Genomic DNA, 21,877 nt, shown 5'->3' on the forward strand with positions numbered 1-21,877 from the left:
GACAACAAAGGCATTACATGGTGTATGCCCTGCATATTCTGCAGACTACTCCTTGCCTTTGCAAGTTATTTCCAACTTCCTCTGAAAATGCTGCACGATCAGTTGATGGTCTTTTTTTTATTATTATTTATTAATAGCTTATAAAATTAAGCGTGTAATCAAAGAATGAATCCTTTCTTGAAAGTGCAAGGTGGGATGAATTAGATCAGTGGTGCAAAAGCAGATGTTCTTTACTGTGATAGGCCTTTCTTTGGATACTCTGGGAAGAAGGGACCTAAACAAAACACTAAACTGAAGAGGATTCAGAGGTGCAATCACTGCCAGCCACTGCAAGCAAGAGAAATCCCCTTTAAATAGATATTTTCTCTGCATTTGTTTCCAAACTGTAATTCTGCTGCATGACTTAAAAAAAGAGGGGGGAAAAAAGGAAAAGAAAAAAAAAAAAAAAAAAAGATTTGATATTTCAGTCTCTCAGGGCAGCTTCCGAATAATTACATGCAAAATGATCTATTATATATTTATTGAAAATAGTATTGCTGAGTACAAATGTGCATTTTATTCAGAATGGTCATTTTTTAAAGGCATCTATTGTAGCTGATTCACTAACATCCAGGGGTTCTTGCCATACACACAGCACAGATTTTTTTGATTATGTAGATTTTTTTTTCCTATTGCAGTTTCATATGCAAAGCATGCATCAGCCACATCCATGCTATCTCCTAAAGCAGTCATTCTGAAACCCAATCTGGGGACAGTGCAGACTAAATAAAATTTCATTTTGATTTGGCCTCCCGCTGAGAATGGGACTGCTTTGTTTCAGCCGACAGAACCAGCAAGCCAGAAAGGTATGTCCTGTTTTGCATGGCTGATGGTGTGACTTGAGGATCACAATCAGCCCGTTCATGCTCTCAGGGCTCGGCATCTCATCCACATCCTGTACTGTCTTTCTCTTTTCCTTTCCATTTGCTTTCCTTCTGTGCCGCCTGCCGTCTACCTGCAGGGCAAAGCTATGGCAAACCCTAACACTATTGTTTACTTTGGCATATGTTTAATAGCTGCATGGCTGTTTAAGGGTAGGGTTTTTCTTTCCTTTTTTTTTTTTTCCCTCATTCTTCCCCCGCCTTTGTTTTTCCCTGCCCTACCCACATTCACTTTCCTTATTTTCTAGGTGTTGAATACACAAAAACTGACTTAACGGACAATTATGTAAGTACTGCTTGCAACGATTCCGATATTTTACTAGGAGATTTGTAATGCAGAATTTTATTGTAAATCCGAGGAAACCTTTTATAGCTTTGGAGGACTTCAGTTTTCACAGCCCTTCAGAGCTGTTTAGGCAGAGAAGCAGTCACCATTATAGTTAACAGAGGGAGAAAAAGAAAAAATAAAAAGAGAAAAAAGAAGAAAAACAAAACAAAACAAAACACTCTTGGGAAGGGGTCTGGCTGCTTTGCCATCTTCACATGCTGCACCGTTTGGCCAGGGGAATATCGGTAAATATTGCTCTGCCTAAACATTAGCATTTATCCCCAAAACAGTCTGCATTCCAGGAGAGGCTGTGCGTCCCTCGTTGCTGCTGCCCCATCTTTGAGAGGAGGGGCTGGCACTCGGGGAAATGCCCACCGCTTTATCCTCTGAGGACAGAGCAGCAGGACGCCTGCAAGACGCCCCCTCACATCCCCAAAGTACTCCTCAAAAGTGTGCCTCATCAAAGAAACAGTCCCTTGCTTGTCATTAACTTGGGGGGGGGGGGGGGAGGTGAGGGGTTGTCCCGTGAAATAAAATTAATATAAAATTTACTTCAGACAAAGGACAATTTTTTTGTTATTATTATTATTTTGATCACTATATGTTTTTTATATGGACATTGCCCTTTTTTCTTACTGGTGTAGAATATGATTGTAACACCAAAGAAAATCTTGACCCTTCTATATCTCCACACAAAAAGAAAATGAAAAATATCTATCATATTATATAGAGCACTGACAATAAATGATTATTTTTGCCTTCAAAGTGACTTAAAATGCAAAATTTTAATTTACTTTTGTGGCAATTAAAATTAAGCAGGTTACTCAGCAAAATCTTAAGGATATACATGATCAGTTATATAGATCTCTGCTCAGTTGGGCAATTTTATTTCTTGCTACTAAATGATTATTCCAACTCCCTGACTTTCACCTCATAACTTGATTCCTATTCTGACTTCCTGAGATCATGGGCCCATGGCATAACTGCCTGGGTTTTCTTAGAGCAGAGGACTGGGATTTGGCGGTTCTCTTTCTTACCGTCTTAGTTAGTTAAAATAATAATTATTAATCTTATTAACAACATTAATAATAGAAATGTGTCAGGTTAGGGATGTGGAGGCTCATCCAATACAACTTTGGAGTAAAAGAGAAGTAAACAGAAGATGGCTGACTGGCCTCCCTGTACATTGGGTTAAGATGACTCCAAGATTCAGGCACCATAGGCACCACAGTGAACTGTCATGAACTCTAGCAGGGTTCTCTGGACACAGGTTGGGGACAGGATGTAGCCCCACACATCTTGTTGTTTGAAGATGTTTACAGAATGAAATGCAGATTGAAGAAGCTTTAGAGAAGCTTTTCTTAGTGATGATTTAACAAATCTGAGGTAGTAAGAAAGTTATAAAGAGATTATATTTATGAAAAACAAGAACTACAGCTTCTTAAATGGATACACCCGTAAAATGAGGAGTTATGTGTTTTTCCTAAGTATCTCTAATCCTCCTGCTTCACCCCTCAGGTATCTTTGGGATGTTTTCCAAGTTATCAACTCCTCATTGTAATCAGAGCTAATAAAAACAAGTTTCAAGTTCACATTTACCATTATTTCATTTTAACAGTTACGTGTAAGTTTTAAAAGAAACAGAACCCTGGATATAGTGCTACAGTGTACCCAGAGTATTCTAATTCCGTTAAGTCACAACTCACAGCCCTACCAAACTTCTTGTTGCATATTCAATATGATGTCAATAGCTGTATTTTTTTTTTCATGTGAAATAAACAAATAGACATAAATCACTTGAAAATAGATGACATTTTTACATAAAATACTTGAGGAAATTAACAGAAGTGTTTTCCAGGTATTTTTTTTCCAAGTGTTTTATGTTTGTTTGATTTTATTTTTGGTTTTGTTTTTGTAAGAGAATGTTGTTTGTTAGCGTAAAGGAAAATAATCTAAGCTCCAGAATGTGCTCTCTGTTCTGGATTCTATTAATTACATACCTGCTGTATGCAAGCAGAAACTAACACAAATATTATTCCAATGGTCTTAGAGGATCAGAGTTTTTTTTCCATGGATTGGTCTATTAGATCTGTGCCTTGTGGTCATTTTCCAGATCAGTAAAAGAACAGGGTATGGATTTTGGAAGTTTGCTTTGCATTTATCACTCCTACAGAAAGAAAACTGTAAAACTATTAGCCCAAAGTCCATAAAGAAAGACCTCATTCTTAGATAGTTTTATAAGGCTGCACTCAGTGGACTTAGCAGTGTTTATTTATATTTGTGTGCTTAAGATAGGAACAGAACCAAAATCCCAAATCAGCTACCTCTAGCATCCTATAATTGCAAAAAAAAGCCCAGGGTACTGGTGCATGTAAGATATTTACATAAGTATTCCTTTTTTAATGTAAATAACTCTATTATTCTCAATTCTCTGACTTTGCTTGCACATTTTATGCTTTACTTGAATGAGGTGATGAGACTGAGATAAGTTAGATCTCTGTCCAGAATCCTATGGAAAAAAACAGATCATCTCCAACTCAGAATATATGGAAAATCAGGAACAAGATTAATGTATTCAGGAGACCTATGGTTAATTTTTCATATGCATATACTTATATGTATGTGTGTAAATGTACAATATGGTGCCAGTATATACATGTATGCATGCATAACTGTGTATGTATGGATACATACATAGAACACTGTCACTGGGTGCATGAGTTATACATGGACAGATACAGTTATTGTGACCACATGGTGAGAACCTGCGTTTCTCATTTGTTTTCTCATTTCTGCATTTGTTGATCTCTAGCTATTTGAAAATTCTCTGCAATTGATACAGAATGATTGGAACACTTGTCTGATGTTTATATCTGCCTAAAAACTTGCGGAGGCAAATAGGATCTCAGACATGAAAATATGACTGCAACATCAGGGCCTAAAGAGTTGGCAGTAGCCATTGGCCAAGCCACGACAGACCAATTAAAAAAAAAATCTTTGGATAAAAAGTGGCAGAAATCTGTCCTAGGGTTGGACTTGGGATCTGCCAGAAGAATTAGGAGACAACTTGTCATTTCATTCAAATTTCTTTTACTGATGAACTTACTTTGTATGCCAACACCAATAAAAGAGCATGAGAAATTCATAGCAGATACTATAAAACTGCATATCAAAGGGCAATTGATTAGAAGCAGGTAATAAAAATTTTGCATCAAGGAAAGCAATAATATCCAGTCAGCAAGTATAAGCATTGGTACATGTTGTGTTCACATTCTGAAAGAGAGAAGGTATAGAGTTGCTTTGGTTTGGAATGTTTATACACAGAAATTAAACATACAAACAAACGAAAAAGAGTTGGGAGAAAAAAATAGATATACAGAAGAAAGGAGAGAGAGAAATGTTAATCACAGACTTCTTGTTCAAGTTCACAGGAGCAACAGTGTCCTATAAAAATGAATGTCATCACATAAACTTTCATGTGATAATGTTCCAAGCTTTCAGAAAGTTGCATTTCTTGACCACAAAAAGAAATTCATGTTTTTCTCAGCTTTTTCTGTACCCTAGAAAGGTATTCTTCCTATAATTCTTGTTTCAAAACTAAGTATAATAGTCTAAGAAACTGATCAAAGACAAACTGAACAGCCTATTGTTTATGCTTTGTGTACATATATAACAATAAAATATACAGGCATATACAATCCAGTAGAAAATCTACTATTGAGATGAAGTTATCAGAACAAAGCTGCATCTACTTCTAAGAAGTAAAGTTTGAGTTATGTTCAAGGAACAGAAGAAATTTGAAGTCTTTATAATACACAAATTGAAAGATTTTCTCTGAACAACATGCAAATTGTTCTCCTATGTGTCAGGGCATTGCAAATTTGTTAAAATTTTAATGATTACATTGCAAAAATAGATAATGTGTATTGAAAAAAGATCTTCATCTACAAAATATGCAGCGGGTGGAAGAAATTACTATGGGGTGAATGGTGAATGTCTAAATAATATTATATGGCACAGAAATGGACTACAGATTAATAAAAGCTTCCCCTCCTTCATTAAGTGTTCTTTACCCTATAGGGGTGGGGAAGGTTAGGTTATAGAAGCATTATGTCCTCACAATAAAAATATGTTTAGTCTCCTAGCATCTACTGCAACTGGATATTCATTATATATAATTTTCTTTATTTTTGCAACCCTTTCCCTCTACCAGCTGTCTAACAAAGGCAAGCATGAAACATTCTGAATATAAACTTTTGGAATCATTTGCATTCAATGGGAAAATTCCACTAGTAAAATAGTATTTGTTAAATTTTTCTAGTGATGGACAAATCTCAGAAGATTCTGGTGAGTGTTTAAAGCAAGTATAAAAATATCAGTGTTTGTCTACAATGGTTTGAAAAGCCTTCTCTATTGTCATTATGCCCAGAATCCTCCAAATAATCACTTTTATGTATTTATTTTTTTAATTATTATTCCCTTAAGATTTCTAACTTTTCTTCTGCCCCCCCCTGTGATTTCTTTACCAGACAAAGTAATGTCTTCTCATGGGTGACAGGTTACTTTTCAGAAGAAATCAATTCCCTTTACCTTCTCTAACCCATGTTTCTTTTAGGAGTAACCCAGAAAATCTTCTTGCTGTAAAGAACAGCCACAGGAGGTACTAGGAAACATTATCTTCTATAGATTTTCTCTTTCCCTTCTTCTCTCTCATCTGCATGAAAACTTTCCTGGACACCTGTATTATTCTTCGATGTGGAAGTAATAAAATGAGTTTCCTATACATTGAAATACGAACAAGAGTTGTAGTCTTATGCAAAGATCTATTGTGTCCTCTCAGTATCATATTATGGGAACATCAAAATGAATTGAAATAAGTAACATTAAAAGAATAAGAAAAGAAGAGAGGAAAAAAAAAAAAAAAGGAAAAGTCTAAAAAGATCCAACTGTATCCCAGTTCTGTTGGCCATGCTGTAAGTAGCAAATAGATTTTCATCTAACCTGGAGCTACTTTTTAGAAGGTTGGTGGGAAAAGGGAGAAGAGGATCTAATTTTTGTGATTCTTTTTTATTTTATTTTATTTTATTTTATTTATTTTATTTTATTTTATTTTATTTTATTTTATTTTATTTTATTTTATTTTATTTTCAGATATTCAGTTAAGATCCCAATTTGCACTTTAGGGAGGTAAGATAAAAAGACTAAAAGCTGCTTCAATAGGATCAGGTGAAAGAGCAAAATAGATCTGGGTGTTATCAGGTTAACAATGATAACTCACCTTAAGGTCCCTAAAAATAGAAGTGAAAGAAGCAAAGAAGCACATCAGTACTGCAGAGCAAGGGGGCCAGAACAAAATTCTGAAGATCCCCATAATTAACTGGCAGAGGGTCAGATGAACACTTATTAAAATGCAACAAAGCACAACGGGGTGTCTCAAAGACAGAGTTTCAATCTTAATGGTGAATTTATTGGTTTTGTCAGTTCCAGCCAGGTCTGCCATGTTATTTTAATGAGTACTTTTCTCTATGTATTTCCTTTGAGAGTTTTGGGGAAACGTTTATGGGAAGAATTAAGAGTGGTTTGTAGACAATTCAGGGGACAGGCCTCCTTAGAAAGTACATGGTGAACTCTGAAGGCATATTTGTAAACTATATTTGAATGCTGTGAGACAAATGCATCTATTTTCCTTCCAGTTTCAAAGGCAATGGTAAGTCTTTATTAAGAAAAAGTGTTCTCCCAGTCTAATATCTATATACTACTCTAATGCTGCTAAATACTCTTTATTGTCAACTTGCCTTTTTAGAGCATCAATATGATGCTCTTAAGCAGTTTCTGTCAGATAATTTTATTGAGGATCAATATTTCACTTCACAATGTACCCATACCTACTCTCATCTCACCATAACACAAAAATAGTTTTCCAGTCAGCAAATGTAGAAAAACTATCTCAAGAAAAGGATGTGAAAGCTTTGTTGCCATAAATATTGCTTGTTAGCACAAAGTATGTTTGAAAGCTAATTCTACCTTGCTTTCCACTAGTCTAATTTGGATGATGTGCTTATGTAAATACAGGTTAAAATCTGTTGTCAGAACTGGTTGATCAAAGATCACTGAAAAGTAGGGGGAAATTTGGCTACCTCAGAGAGGCTTGTGGGATTTGGAGGAGTTAGGAGAAAGGCAGGACAGGATGAGGATGAATAGTTTCTCAGCTTCAACAGCAGAGAGAAAGCTGAGCCCCATTTCCTAACACTTACATATATGTTGTATGTGATGTGTTAATACATAGTGTATTGAAAGCCTAGTGAATTTTTTGAATGCAATATAATCCAGAGTACATTGTCACATCGGTGTTTACAGATTTTTTCTCATACAGTAACATGTTGGCAACACAGGCAAATATCATGAGTCGGTGATCTGGCTGAAGTCATCAAGTACATTGTTTTACAGTGATGTACATTTGTTAGTGTGATTTCTTTTCCTTAGTTGCATTTTTAAGTACAGTAACGTTTAGCTGTTAACATGTGGGAGGGGTTTATGGTTTCTTTTTTACTTTAGTAAGATTATGGCATATTGGATTTTGTAATTCCTTCATAAATTATTTTAAGTTGTCTTTGCATATGTGCATACCCACACACATATTTACCACTTGGAGGACAAGTTAGATAAAGCAGAAGTGTAATATCACACCTTCCCTCTCTCAGATGAAGGACCGGCCGTCAGCAGGTTCCCACAGTGCTGTGTGATCTTCAGAACACAAAGCATAAAATGCAACTGCCAATAATATGGCATCAAATCCTCATTGCTGCATGACTCTTCGATCTATTACAGTAGTTGTTTATACAAACTTCAGCATTGTGGTGCAATGACAAACAGGACCCAAGTGTTCTGAATGATTTCAGAAGACTTCCCAATTTATCATAGCACAAGGCATTCAAGCCAATTCTGCTCCTTTATGTGCAACCACAACCCACAATGTGGGGCTTTCTACCAGGAAAATCAAGGGCTGTATGTTTTTTGCTAAAACTGATTGGTTTTGTTTCAGTGAAAGTGCTAGAGAATTAAGAGAGGAGGAAAAGAGAGAAATTGTTATGAGAAGGACTCCAAGGTAAAGCAGAAACCAAACTCCTTGGGACCCAGTACTGATTATGCAGGTGAACTAAGAGAGCTAAAAGCATCTTTTAGCACCAGTTTCTCATGTGATCAAGGAACATAATTTTGTGCATTTCAGTAGAATAGCATCAAAGGTTATACTGCACTGATGCCAGCTGCTGCCAAAGGCTGCAGTTCTACAGGGCCACAAGCACTTGAGGAACTATTTGAACCCAAGGTATAAAAAAATATGAATTTCATCTCCTCTCAGTGTTGCTCCTGCCTTTTCTATTCAAAACATTTATCTTCTTATCTATCTCCTGTCTGTGAGTCCTTCTCATCTTACAGTTTGAGGTTGAGGAAGAAAGGAGTGATAAAGAAGCAGGCAAATCCTTGTTGTGGATCTGCTAAGAGCACAGGCGTGGTTACAGCATGGGGCCATGAAACTAACAGTCATTACTTTCTGTGGAGGGACTGGCTCTCATGTTTTGCTCTTTGACCTTCCAAAAGCACATCAGAAAGCAATATCTTCCTTTTCTTATGCAAGCAAAACTCATGGACACTTATCATTTGCTCAGTATTTCCAGGTATTCACAATTCAGTTAGAGCAATGAGCTACCACCTGAATATCCTGGATAAACAAACACTTCCAATGTATAAGCTACCTGTGTGCTGTATGAACAGTCAATCCAGCAATCCTTAGACCAACTAGTTAAACCATGGGAGACTTCATACTGCCAAAGACACAGTAGCTTGACTTCTCTTACTTCCTAAACAAATCTTAATAGTCCCATGAGGAGAAGATGAGTCTTAGCATGAGCTAATCTGTGTGGCAGGTGCATGGGACTAAAACTGATGCTTTCTCTACATACTCTCTTTCTAATGGCTCCTTTCCAGTCCTATAGCCTCAGCTTCATCCTGCAAAAGATTTCAAATCACTGCTTATCTTTCAGACCATGGTTAATATCAGTTAAAGGAGTCCCATCCTGCATGTCTTATTTATGTGTCAGCATTCTGTTCTGCCACTTGTTATTCAGCCTTTTGTCACTGTGTTCAGAACATAGACCTCAGGGTGGACTATCAGTGTCTTAATTTGTCATAGGATTATTCCATCATTTTCAACATCTCTGTTTCCATGCCATTACTGACACACGGTGTCCATACAGTCCCCCAAAACCACCTATCTGTCCAACTTCAGATGGGACACTTTTCCATATAGAAAAAAAATATGACAGAATTGCCTCCTTTGTGGCTTCACACTCTCCATGGAGCATGAATTCACCATCATCCTGACCCTTCTACCATCTGTGCAGTGTGTAGAGAGCTCCTTTCTAACAGCTGTTTGTGCGGGGAAGGAAAACAATTCTGGGAAAGTCATTCTGAAGGCTTGGCTACCACACAAGAAAATTTCCAGAGAGAAATTCATTTCCTGGTTGTCTTCCTGTTAATAGACCAGGATTCCTTCAGCAAATGGGTACTGCCTTCCCATATCGAAATGCAGGTGAATTTTTTTGGAAGATCTTTTAAGTTTGCCCTTCCTTAATGGCTTCCACGTGTGAAGTCTCTGTAGCTCTCACACAAAATAAGTAATTTTCACTGTTGATGAAAACTAGATGGTAAAACCCAGAATTAGGGGAAACAGGACTCTCTTCATCAGGTAGTCCAAGTAAAAGGCAGGACATTGAGCATATCTGACAGATATCTGCCCAACTTGTTCTTGAAATCTCCCAGTAGTTGAGATCCTGCAGTCTCACCAGGTGAGGTAAGCATTCTTCTCAATTGCTTAGCTTTTACCACAATGACAGGGTTTTTTTTTTCTAACTCGAATCCCTCTTGCTGTGATTCAAGGCTATTACTTCTTGTCCTATCCACATTGGGCTTGTCATACAGATTATTCTCATTCTTTTACATCTCTCTCAGCTGCTATCATTTCTCTCACAGTTTTCTTTACTTTTAGGCAGAATGACTACATGGCCTTCATCTTTCTTTCACAGGTCTTCTTTTCTGATCACTTTCATTATTCTCTTTTGACCCTTGCTTTCCAAATCATCCACATTTGTTTTTAAGGACAGTGGTCAAAAAGCAGGTGCAGTACATTACTGGAAGCCTTACTAGCACCAAGCAAAACTCAGATCATGTATTTGTTACTTCCCTAAGAAAATGAGATAGTATTGTTTTGAGATTATTTTTGTTTGGTTTTGTTGTTTTAGGGTGTTGTTGGTTTTTTTACATATTCTGTTCTGGCTCTAAAGACACATAGCAGCACTTGGATTTTCAATATACTGTTCAGGAAGCTAAGGAATGACTTTTTAGCATTTCTAACATTTTTAAATACCCTTCAAACATTTATTTTTTTTTTGCAGAATACTGTCATCATTAGTCTTTGCAATACAGTTGTAAGCCAGAGAAGTGTTATTGTCTCCAATTGTCTCCTTGCTGAACTACTGAAAAATGTACTTTGCATGGAGATATTTTGTTTGTGCATTTTGAAGAGAAAAGCACCACTGCGTTCTTCTGCACAGGATTCTGCAGAGTATTTGAAAACTCCTTCCACTAAAAATGATTATTCAATGAGTACTGCAGGTTTCCAAGCCAAGACTCTCTTCATAAGGGCTCTCAAAGTTGCTTCACTGTAAGCTCATATGATTAGCATTCTGTTCATTTCTGCATTTTTCATTTAAGTACATAAGTTTTGGTTATTCCCGTGCTCCAGAGCACTTTGCCAAATGCTTTTATCCCTCTTGGGACAGTTGGTCAAGGAGAAAGGGATGACGGCAGCTGGAGATGATAGGACCAGCAAAAAAAAATATGGGAGAGAGGCTTCAAGTGACAGGAGAGCAACTATTACTTTGAGCATAAGCATTCATCTCTACATGCTATACCAATACAGCATGGAATTTTTCCAAGTTTTCTTACTTCACAGTGTTCCACCTACTGTCAGCAAACATCTGAACCCATTCAAATATGTATCTTACTCCCCCCTTGTGGTTGCTCCACAAAAATTAATGGTGGCACTATGCTACTGTCAATAAGTTCTCAGTAGTTCATAAGGCAGAGGTCTTGGCTGTCCAGCAGAGGTTATCAGACTCCAAAGGACGCATGGAAATCAGAATGCTTCTACATGATCTCATTCATGCCATACCTGTTTTCTTTTTCTTTTTACTTTTTTATTTTTCTTGAACTTTAAGTAGTCCTCTTGTTTCTTTGTATTATATTTATGGATATCTATTACAACATCCGATGTGGCATCAATTTGCAGTGCTGCTAGGGTTTTTGTATATGATGCAATCTGATGCTCCAGTGACGTGTTCTCATTTGACATAAATCAAACCTACAGGGGGTGAAAATGCATTGCAACAGGTGCAGTAAAATATTTTAAATAGTTTATTTGTATTATTTATTTTGTGGAAAAAAAAAAAAAAAAGAAAGAAAGAAAAAAGAAAAAATAGGAAAAAAATAAGGAAAAAAAAAAAAGAAAAAAAAAAAAAAGAAAAGAAAAGGAAATCAAGTCCAGATCAAGAGCAATGGTAGATATGGGAGATATTAAATTAGTTCCACAAATCCTTTCAGGCAGAGCATCTGGAAAGAGGGCATTTTTATTGTGCGCAAAGGGGATGCAAATGCATTTGTGTAGTGTAAACCACATATATTTTTGTCTTTCATGTGTGGTGATAAAAGTAGTTTTCGTACCAGTATAACATGTTTCATTAATACAATGTTTAAATAATTAAATACAGCAACTCTGGAGGCAATGGCTAAGATAAAAGTTTGTAGGCAATCCATTATTGTGATCAGACAGTACTTCTTAAAACCCATGGAGATGCAATTTAGTAATTTAACTTCTGAAGTCAGTTGTTTAATAAACTATTACATTTTAATATAGTTTTGTTCTTGTCAAAGAGAATGATTCATTTCCCCTCTGTCAATTGTTCCAGCTGAAGTTATTAATTGTTCCAGGGTTGAGGGGGTGCTGGGTTCCTGTTTGAATATCATTATCATTCTGTTCCCATTCCCCACGTTCTAGATGTTGTCACTGTAATGTTATGTGTGTGATCTATACCGGTTACAATTTTGTACGGAGAGGGACTGCCATCATTTGAGTCTTCAATACTCCTATGTTTCGTTAGATGTAATTCTGTTGGTACAGAGTAAGAAACTCGTTAAGGGGAAAATATAATTAGTTGTAGTAGGATTAAATGAATATTAGTATAATAATGGATGTCCCAGAAAGAAAGCTGGCAAAACCATTAAAGTGAGGGAATATAATAGCAGACAAACTAAACATTTCTTCTACTGCTATCCAAGCTCATTATAGCTTTAAACAAATTTGCTTGTTGTAGTTTCAAAATATTCTTCTTGTTCATTTTCCTTTACTTAAAAAGCTTTTAAGAGAAACAACTTCTTAAAAATCAAAAGTCTGGGTTTCTTTGCATTTGTCTGATCCTGTAATGTTGGGGTGTGAGTTAATACTCTCTCTTCAGTTCTTTCTTTTGCAAATTGCTGCCAGTAAAATACTGTTAAAGAAAGACAGGCTTAGTAATCATTCTCCATATGTCCATCTATTACTGGTAGTAGTCAAGGATGGTGGAGATTTCTGTGCTGTTTCCATGCAGCAACACAAAGGATGGAAGTAACTACCTTCCATGACCTCAGCATGTCACTGACACTCACCTAGTGTGGAGAATGTCTCTGAGATGTGATGGGTCTGTGAAGATTAAGAAACCAGGGCCTTCCCATGAACGTTTGCTTATTGCCAACCTTGGTGACACGTGGGATTCCTTATGGCTGAGTCCTTTGCCACAACACTTACAGTTCTAAGATAAAAAGCATGCACCACATTCCCTACAGCTTCTCCAACTGAAGAGATGGAAATTGGCATTATTTGAAATTCAAGGAGTTTTTACAGTACACAGGAATAATCCAAAAGTGGAATGGGATTTGTTATTAACTGTAAATCCCCTTTCCCCTAAGAAAACCAGAGTAAATGCAGGAAATAAGCTCCCACTTATATACCATAGAGACAATACTTCATTGTCACTTATAAAGTCACAAGTGAAAAGTAAAAGGAAAGTAGGAGCAAATATCAAGGTGCTAATGGGATTCATCCTTCCACAGTGCAGTCAACTGGAATTTTTGTAGTTTACCTGCAGCTAGCGAGAGAATCTTTACACACACAATTTATTTGATGGTGTATTTAAAAAAAAAAAAGACAAAAAAACTCCACCTTTTTATTGCTATTAGTTCTGCAAATTCACACTGATTTACTCTTTACATTACAATACTTGAAGTAACTTTTGAATATTCCTTTAAATGCACACATACAAAAATCTCCTAAAACAATTCAAAGATACATTATTGCTATTATCATATTAAGTATTTGCAGGGCACATAAGATTTAATAAACTAAGTGCTCCATCCAGAATTTCCTTATAGATGCCTTATGAATTTTGCTGAATCTGGCTTAACTCCATCATCAAGTTTCCCCACACAGTGGAACATTCCCAGTGTTCTGTGCAAACTCTCAGGCAATACTATATTTCTTTTCTTGCATGTATTCCTTTTCCTTTAATTACATTTAGGATGGTCTGTGCTGTAGCTTGCTTGGGGTCCAACTCAGCTGAAACCACTCTAGCTATCTCTGCATTCCAACACAGAAGCCGCTGTAGACATATTTTATATTACCAAACACGTATAGCAGTTCTGTTCTCCTTAAATGTGGTCCACTGCACTGACTGTTCCACTCTTCTGTAATTTACATTCTACTGATTGCCATTTTCATTGACAGTAAGCAAAATTAACATGCTATTCAATATTTGCTTCAGGAATGTGGCATCTTTAAGAATCTACACTATTTACCAAACACCACCCATCCTACACTAATATTTTCCTCTGTCTTGGTCACCATCTTACAAACAGTTTGACCCAGAGAAATGTTCCTACCAGCCTCAAAATATCGTGCACCAGAATCATACTGAATCACGCTTGTCTTTTGTGTTTTAGGAATATTTGTCAATACCATAATAACCTAGTCATGCACAGGTTTATCTTTCTTTGTGCTTCCATGACTTGCATTTGAGAGTAACATGCAAGGTGTTGCATATTGCAAAGAGGAAAAACGTAGAGTGAACGAAATTCTTTCTAATAACATTTCTTTGCTTATTATACTCTGTGAACTCTATGAATATTGTTTTTATATAGGAATGCAAGGAAAAGTTGCAAGGGTTACTTCAAAAGCAACACTTCCTATTTTATTGTAATGACTCACAATGTCAGAGGCGGATGTTGGTGGGATGGCAGTAGAGGCTGAACCTTCCTACCATCATTCCATTACATTTTGTTGTCATGTGGCAGATGGCAGGAGAGAGGTGGTCTGATGCGTTGGCATCTGACATGGAAATGCATATGGAGCAAAGGTGTGTCACAGAATTCATCTATGCAGAAGAAACTGTGCCCACTGACATTCATCAGTGCTTACTGAACACTGATGGAGACTAAACAATGAATAAGGGCACAGTGAGTTTCAGCGCTGGTGACAGTAATATTACCCACATTCCAGATATCCATGCAGGTTTTTATGAGTGTGGTACAAAAGCTCATGTCCATCACTGGCAAAAACTCATAGCTAATGGTAGCTATGTTGAAAAGTGCTGTTTTGTAACTGAGAATTTTCTCTATCGAATAGTGTTATTGTGCTCTTTGTATCTGTTGTTGTTTCCATGGGAAAAAAAAAAAAAAAAACAAAACATTACTTTCAGATCAAACTACATAATTTGCTATCAGTTTGGTTGTCTTATTATAAACATCTCAATTTTTCAAATTCATACTCGACATATATCTGTACATTTTCTCAAAATACTATTTCTTGCATGAATAATGATGGGAGTAATGTGTTTACGTACAAGAACAGAAGCTTCCTTGTTTTCCACAAAGAGGAGGTATAAAAAACAACAGTGTTCTTGATATCTATGCATCACTTTTAGCATTATGGTAGCTTAGGCATAGGTATAATAGAAGCATCAGATAAAATAATAATACTCAAATGTTGTTTGCAAAGTTGAGCTTGTAAATGTCAAAGGTGATTTGAAGTGGACAAGAGTGAGTCTTAACAAATCAACTAGGGACTGCTGGCAATTGTTTCTGTTCTCGGTTCTTATTGAAACTAATATTGGACAAATTGAAAGAGTGATTGCCTTAGAGCCTTCACAATGTCTTCACCAATCTGTTGCCCATTTCCATAAAAAATGGGAGTGAAAATGGCAGCTGACTTCTTTTGACCTCTCTCAATTTCACTGTGGCTCCTGTTTGAGGACTGGAAAAGTACTTTTTCAGGCAGACCATTATCTGCCATAGCAAGTTAGTTTGCAGAGAAATTGAAAAACATCAGTCAAATAATCTATTTAAGCCTTGTCTTTCTGTATGTGTTATGATTTGTAAGGTAGCTAAGTAGCAAAAAATAAAAGCCCCAGCTTGCAAGTAGATGAACAAGGGAAGTTAGTGCCTTCACCAGACATTTTATTCTGTTATTTCAAACTCTTCTGTCCCTTTGTCCTCATGATGTGATTGCCAGTGTCACTATAGTTAAGAAGCTACCTGGAGATCCTGAATCCTAGTCCTCTACAACTTCTTAATTTACTATTTTCTGCCCTTCTGGAATTATAGATCAATAGCTGTTAGACCCACTTGCATTACTAATTCATTCCCTTTCTACCTAGTATCTTTCATTAGATTCACAAAAGTTTGATCACTTTGACTCTAAACAGTAGGTCCAGAAATACTTCCTTCTTTAAGATTTATTTTTCTTAGAAATCTGCTGTCTCATTAAAGATCCTTTTCTCTACAAAAGCCAAGACCTGTCACCCATGCATATCAGAGGTATACAGACACATTGTTTCCCTCAACTTCCTCTGTAATCAGTGATAGAGCTTTATACCCCAAGAAAGCAGGCCCAGCTTATGTGCTTCAGGATTTACACCTAGGAAATGTGATTCTCTTCAAGCAGAAATTGTAGATAACTACTGTCCTAGTAGGCACTCATCTTTTTAATACCTGATATTAAGTAGAGCCATTAAAATGAGTGTATCAGGATCCTTGTTTATGCTGCAGATAGCTTGGTTTGTCCAGTAAATACCTGATGGCATCAGGTGAACAGCTTGGGCTTTATTTCCACCTCTGCTATTTACTATTAATCAAGCTGATTCTTCCTACTGACTCAAACCTAAGGCAGCAAGACTACTAGAGTCTACATTTCCATTCCACACCTTCCAGGATATAACTCCTTTACTTTATTCAAAGTTAGCTGTGGGTTTCATATATTTTCATTCAACTAATTTTAGTTCTTGCTCTACTTGAGTTTCTAGTTGTAGCTTTCCTTACTGCCACGCAGTCAGCAGTCTCTTCTTGCCTTGAAGAAGTTGGTATCTTTCATTCTCACTTACAGAATCAACACACTTTTCAGAGATGATCATGATTTCATCTGGAAGAATAATCCCTTTTGACTAACCTAGGCAGTTACTGAGGATTCAACTTGCCTTAGTTTCCTGGTTAGAAGGGCCTAGATGCTCTTTCTTAAAATTTAATTTGCTTCTAAACATATCCTTTCCATAATTTCCTGTTGTGAGAATTAAAAAAGACATACTGTTTGCTTTTGGGATACCTTAGATAAAGAATCCAGATGAAATTTCAAGGTTAGTCTGCCGTTACTGAAGGTTAGTTTTATTTGTATTGAGTTCCGCGTTGTTAAATGTAAAATGGGATTGCTGTATGCATAGTTTTTCAATAACAAGAAGTCATGTTCCCTTTTGTATGAATGCAAAGAAACAATTTAGACTTCAGAAAATTCTTCTCAGTTTTCACCTTCTTCCTTTGTGAGGAACCACTGCATTTAATTAAGAGCAGAATTACCAGATTTATTCAGAGAATCAGAACAATTTGGTTTCTATCAGCAACAATAAGATAGTACTAGGGAAAAAACTGTGTGAACAATAAAGACCTTACGAAGCAGAAATGGCAAGTTTGAAATGCATTGGAGATAAATTACTGACTGACCATGCTGTAAAGTTGTAAAGTTACAATAGTTATGTCAGGCTTGTTGCAGAGCTATCCTAGTTTTTAATGGAATTAACAAATGGTTACCATCTTACTGTAAAATGCTCTCCAGTAATTGTCAACTCAGTTAGGTGCCATGATGATGCAACATCGTTCATCTGATTCCTGCTTTCAGAAATGTTTATTTTTCTGTCACTCTAAAGTTTAAAGGTACATAACTTTGCTTACAGGGTTCAAAATTTGGCCATTTTTTACCATTTTGTCAGTACTGTGCGACTCTTCATTAACTGATCATTTTCATTTTATATCATTTGTTACATAATTTTGGTCTGTAGGACTTTAGGATTCTTAGGGCAACTACTGAGGGATAATATAACCACTGCAGGTTCCAACTCACAGTTCTTTGATGTTGCTTATCTACAGAGCTTGCAGACTGAATATCATTACTTTGCTCACAGACTCCCTCTTATCACAGAATCATAGGATCATCTAGGGTGGAAAAGATCTTCAGGATGACCAAGTCCATCAGTCTTAACAGCTGAGTCCCATCACAAACCATTTCCCTTAGTGTAATATTCATACAGCTCATAAATACTTTCAGGGATGGGGATTCCACAATTTCCGTGGGCAACTAAAATCAATGTTTGACCACCCTCCATGAAAAACTTCTTCCTAATGTCCTATTCAAAGCTTCTCTAGCACACCTCAAGACTTTTTCCTTATGTTTACTTTCTCTGAAACTAATTTTTTTACCTTGGTATTTTTCCCTCCGAAGATTTCTTTGCATTCATAGAGAAAGACACGTGATATTTATATAAGACATGAAGTGCATAATGATAAAGTGTGTCTCTACTAGGTACTACAGGCAGCTGAGCTGACCAAATTGCTTGCCTTCTAGGACAGTTGCATTCTGTTCCTTTGGAGGTGCTGAGGAGATGAAAATGTCATGGTTCACCTCTTAAGAGACAGAGCATTAGATTTCAAAATCTGCCTCCTTAGCATGAAACCAGAGTAAAAGTGCATTGCGGTAGACAGCAGCATGGAAGGTACAGCTCAGACTGGTTGGAAAGTGAGCCATCCCTATTAAAGTATTAGCCATGACCTGTCTTTGGTCCAGTGGGCTTGCAGTCTCCAGTGTCATAAATTTATGCATGGGTATTTTTCTTCCCTCTACTCTGCCCTGGTGAAGCCACATTTAGAATCCTGTCTCCAGTTCTTGGGTCCCCGGTTCAAAAAAAACAGGGATGTCCTAGAAGGAGTCAAGCAGAGACCCAGAAAGACACTGGAGCATCTCCCATAGGAGGATAAGCTGCATGACATGGGTCTGTTCAGGCTGAGGGAAAGAAGAGCAAGTGGGGATCCAATTAATTCTAAAGGGAGGTGGGTGACAAATAGATGAGGCCAGGCTCTTCTTGGTGGTGCATAGCAGTAGGACAAGGAGTAATGACCCAAAACTCAAACACAGAAAATTCCGTATTAACATGTGGAAGAACTTCTATATTGTAAGAAGGTTGCCCAGAGAGGTTATGGAATACCTGCTGTAGTAAACCTGCTTTGGCAGGGGGATTTGATTCAATAATCTCTTGAGGTCTCTGTGATTCTGTGATTCTGTGACCTGAGAAATCCCATTTGTAAAACTCTTTTTTTTTACAGGGGCGAGGTAAGTTTCTGTGCTCCTCCTCATGTGCATAGTGAAAGAGCCACACATAATATCATGCCTTCCCCATTTATGGACAACAACAGTGCAGACATGGGTCTTCCCTACTGCCTGTTAGCAGAAGTTATGACTTACCTCGGACACAGCTTTGTGTCTGCTAACATACTTTATTTTGGAGAACTTTGTGGGCAACTGTCTCATTTCCAAAATGCCTTTCTCACCCAGGCTTCTCACCTTTCCAGACATGCCACCCTTCCATTTTCTATTTTCAGAATATTCTTTTCTGGGGTTCAGTGGCAATGTGGCCCTGAAACTGACCTTTATAAAAGACCACAAAAAGGTAAAAATTACTTCTTTTTGCCCTGTTCTTTATGTGCCTTTGTGATTTCTAAGGAAATAACAGTCAAAAAGCTTTAGCACTTTTATCTTTGTTTTATTTTTAACTTTGGCAACAGCAAATCTTGATATGCTTCTCTCCTTTTTCATGAAAGCTTTCTAGAGAACTTTGCAACTGGTGATATTCAGAGCCCTTTCCTAAAGGGCTGACTGAGCCTTTTTCTCATGTATTTGTCAGGAACTGAAGTCCTAGAAGTGCTAAAGGCAGTAAAACAACTTTTAAATAGTGTTTTTTAAATGTTCCATCCTCCTGTCATTAAAGAGTTTCCAACCTGTTGTCCCTTTTGATATCATCATCCAACCAGTTCTCCAGACTACTGGGGACTTATCTAGGAAAAACCTGGAAATCAGTACCCAAAAAATATATCATACTGAAATAAATAAATAAATAAATAAATAAATTTAGGATTTATTTGTATGTTTAAATAAGAGATAGCAAATGAGTGTATTATAAATATATATAGATATATTAATTCCACCTTTAAGTTCTTCTATACCCTGTTGTTTGCTAATGGGAATGAGGAGGCTGTTTTAGTGTTGTGCTTAATAGCAGTCTGGTTATCAGATTTCCAAGGCTTTTTTCTGTTGTTTTTTTCTTTACTTACACATGTATATCTGGCACAATTTCAAAATTCCGTAGATCTGAACTGAACTTCCAACTTAGCAGTCATGTGAATTTTAAATATGTCTTCTTTTCTCTGTGAAGTTGTACTTTTAAAATATTTATATAAAATAACAATTAGAGTACTGTGTCAATCAGTGTCCGCTATTACAACCTGTTACATTCACTTAGAGCAGCTTATACATTACACTCAGTTCAGACTGTGGAACCACCATGTCCTAGAATGAATGCAAACTAGGGATGAAAAGCTTTTTGTTTCAAGTCTTCACAAATGTGGAATCAGTTACCAGTTGATTTAAGAACAATTGGGAGCTTTTCCTGTTTTAAGATGGAACTGAAACAATACTTCATGATGACTAGAAGTTGTTGTAATTGTTTTAATTGATGTTATTCTACAGTTATCTTGGTTTATTGTTTATTTATATGCATTTGTTTATCACAGGTCATGCTTGAAAATGAGCTGTCATCTCAATTTACATAGACAGCTAACAAATATATGTATGTATGTGCACCAGCTACACTTGTTCATATCTGACAGCAAAGCCATATGTATTCTACATATATCTCTTGCCTTTATGTTTGTGCTATCGATTAAGACATCTGAGTTTGATTTCAGCTTGACTTTTAAGTTTGCAGGACAAACCAAGAAAATGTGTATCTAATAATATCAGTCAAATTACTGTTTGGTTCCCAAAGCACAAATCAACGTAAAGCAAGAGCTTAGCACATTGCTGTGCTTTTTAAAGCAGTTCACCCTTTAGCTGTACAGTGTTACTCCTGCTTTGTGACTTTAAGCAGTATTAGCATTTGGAAATAATTTTTGCATCTCTGAAGGCAAGTGAGGTATTAAAACAATGATAGCATCGCTAGTAAGGAAATATCATCTGGCATCAAGTATTTATTATCATAGTTGATAAAGGAATGGCATGTTTAATTTAAACTCTGAATGGTAAATATCTACATAAGTATTCCTACCTGCCTTTACATATCCAACAAGTAAAACAAATGATATGTAAGAGGGATAGAGAGGAAGAGCAAGTCATTATTTCATCTGTTCCATTTACAAACTCAGAAGTCACAAATGTGCAACTGGGAAATGTGTTTGTCTCAAAGCTTCAAATCTGTGACATGTTAATTCATAAATAATTGCAGTCACGTGGTCTTCCTCGAGGGCATTTGTTCAGTATTCCCAGTATAGTACACTTACTTGTAATAGAAAAGGGTAGAGTGGACAAAAGTGATTTTCATAAATCAGATAAAATTGCTCAATAAATCCAAAACATCTTTCATTATTTCTAACAGAAAATGAGCTTAGTAAAATAAGCAACATTTTTTAAATCTGAGTGGTCTTTATAAACTGACAGGTGAGGAAATAAAGGATCGACGTGCATTATTTTTGGTTATGGAATCTGTCAGCCAAAGGTCTCACAGCCCTGGCCCAAATATTGCTCTGTGTTGCATCCCATTCTAACACATGCACCACCTTATATCCAGATACTAAGTACTTCAGCTGAACAAGAGCACTTTTCTGCTGGGACAGTCATACGATAGCATCGCTTGTGTCATTGTCTAAATGCAGCTGTTTGCTAAAATACAGGCTTTTTCCCCAAAAAATTGTTTTTCCTACTCTGACTGCAGTGTGAATAACACAGTATGAAAGGAACCTGAAGGAGCCGTTAGGGTCCATTGTGTCAATCCAGCTGCTACAAATGCATATTAAGTCCACATTTAAAAATGCTTGTGAAGCTTTTTCTATTTGTTTTGATTTGCAGTCCATTTCTAAACATTCATACTTATTCCTTTTCTTTGTCAGAATACCT

The 21,877-nt window shown here is 36.6% G+C and overlaps 1 long non-coding RNA gene across 5 annotated transcripts in view; it reads left to right on the forward strand.

Annotated features, from left to right (window-relative positions):
- The first annotated feature begins 307 nt into the window (after positions 1–307).
- LOC107306672 (uncharacterized) overlaps positions 308–21,877 on the forward strand; it is a 151,668-nt gene continuing 130,098 nt past the window's right edge. For all 5 annotated transcript variants that reach the window (XR_004305856.2, XR_014947754.1, XR_001552233.3 and 2 more), the window contains exons 1-2: positions 308–845; positions 1,169–1,206. This is a non-coding gene — a long non-coding RNA (uncharacterized LOC107306672). The remainder of the gene's footprint in view (positions 846–1,168; positions 1,207–21,877) is intronic.

Source organism: Coturnix japonica, chromosome 1 (genome assembly GCF_054131305.1).
Source record: "Coturnix japonica strain WE chromosome 1, WE-NBRP24, whole genome shotgun sequence".
Lineage (NCBI taxonomy): Eukaryota > Metazoa > Chordata > Aves > Galliformes > Phasianidae > Coturnix > Coturnix japonica.